We start from the raw sequence: 2,247 nt of genomic DNA, 5'->3' as shown, positions 1-2,247 counted from the left end.
CCGGGCGTTCCAGGGCGACGCGGAGGGCGCCAGGCAAGCAGGGAGGCTGGTGGCGTGGCGCGGTGGCGCGCGCGCGCGCCGGGCACGCTCCCCTCCCTCTGTCGAAGACGAAGACGACAGAGGAGGAGGCGGGCTGGGCCGCCTGCTGGCTGGGCCGGCCTGCTGCTGCTGGGCTGCACAGGGAGGAGGCCCAGGTAAGTCTCCCTCTTTTATTTGTTTTCTAATTTCTCTGACATTTGTTTTGATTTAATTAAAATATTAAATCATTTAATTACCTTATGCCAATTTTTGCAGGAGCTGGCTATATTATTCCAGAGCTCCCCAACAGGTGGCATAATTTTTGGACATATATTAATATATATAACTAATATATTTCCAATGCAAATATTTATGCATTAATTCCAAATGCCCAAAATAAATACCTATGAGCTCTTAAAAATATTGGTTTGATTTTTATCTCTGTCCAATATTTTCAGAGAGCAACATGAGCATTTTCTTGGACCCTTTTGGAGAAATTTTTATTTGGCTTATTTCAAAAATAATTCTGAGGGTTCCACCAATCCTCATTTCAAATTTAAATGGAATATAAACATGATGCACAAATGACTAGCTAGTCTAGGTCATACCAGACTAGGGATGTGACAACTCGCCCCCACTTGGAAGAATCTCGTCCCGAGATTCAGGGGTCGACGGAAAGAAAGCGGGGTACTCCAGTCGAAGACGATCTTCTCGCTCCCAAGTAGCTTCTCTCTCGGAATGATGAGACCACTGAACCTTGAGAAACTTGATGTTCTGACGTCGGGTAACACGCTCGGCTTGATCAAGAATGCGAACCGGGTACTCTCGGTATGTGAGGTTATCTTGGAGATCAAGCGTTTCGTGGTCCACTCCGCGGATGGGATCCGAGAAGCAACGCCTGAGTTGAGAGACGTGGAAGACATCATGAACTCGAGAAAGATGTGGGGGTAGTTCCAATTGGTAGGCAACCTCTCCTCGTTTAGCGAGAATACAAAAAGGACCAATGTAACGAGGAGCCAACTTGCCCTTGATACCGAAACGATGGGTACCCTTCAAAGGAGTAACCCGAAGGTAAGCTTGGTCGCCAATTTCATAAGTCATATCCTTATGATGACGATCGTACTGACTCTTTTAACGAGATTGGGCTGTTTTCAAATTCTCACGGATGATGCGAACTTGCTCTTCTGCCTCCTGGATCATGTCCGGTCCAAAGAATTGTCTTTCACCGGTTTCTGACCAGTTCAAAGGTGTTCGACATCTTCGTCCATAGAGAACCTCAAAAGGAGCTTTCTTGAGGCTGGATTGATAGCTATTGTTATAAGCAAACTCGGCAAAAGGAAGACATTTCTCCCAATCCATACCGAATGAGATAACGCAAGCTCTGAGCATGTCTTCGAGAATTTGATTGACCCGTTCCACCTGACCACTCGACTGAGGGTGGAAAGCGGTACTGAAGGAAAGATGGGTTCCCATGGCAGTTTGGAAACTCTCCCAGAAATGAGAAGTGAAAAGACTGCCACGGTCTGAATTGATCTCCAGTGGAACACCATGGAGTGATACTATTCGAGAAATGTATAAGTCAGCAAGCTGACTAGCAGTAATACTCTCTCGAACAGGAAGGAAGTGAGCCACTTTGGAAAGACGATCAACGACTACGAAGATAGCGTTATTCCCTCTCTTGGTCCTGGGAAAGCCGGTGATGAAGTCCATACCAACTTTATCCCGTTTCCATTCAGGAATAGCTAAAGGCTGAAGGGTGCCACCAGGTCTTTGATGCTCTGCCTTAACGCGACGACAAACGTCACATTTAGCAATGAACTCAGCGATTTCTCTCTTCATCCTAGTCCACCAGAACCTCTGGCATAGGTCCTGATACATCTTAGTACTATCGGGATGAATCGTGAGAGGAGATTCATGCGCCTCCTTAAGAATTAATTGTCGCAGATGTTGATTCTTGGGAACCACCAAGCGATTCTCAAAGAAAACAACACCACGATCATCCATAGAGAAACATCCACCAACTCCCTTCTTAATGTTTCTCTTGATCCGAGAAATTCCTGTGTCTTGCTTTTGAGCAGCGACAATCCGATCTTCAAGATCAGGTTTCGCCACCAAGGTAGAAAGGAATCCGTGAGGAGCAATGTGAAGATTAAGCTTACAGAATTCCTCATGGAGAAGTGGTTGGCCTTGCTGCAACATGAGATTGTTGCAATAGGATTTACGGCTTAG

This window comes from Triticum aestivum, chromosome 2A (assembly GCF_018294505.1).
Source record: "Triticum aestivum cultivar Chinese Spring chromosome 2A, IWGSC CS RefSeq v2.1, whole genome shotgun sequence".
NCBI classification, from domain to species: domain Eukaryota; kingdom Viridiplantae; phylum Streptophyta; class Magnoliopsida; order Poales; family Poaceae; genus Triticum; species Triticum aestivum.
Note: the sequence above shows the minus strand (reverse complement) of the source record.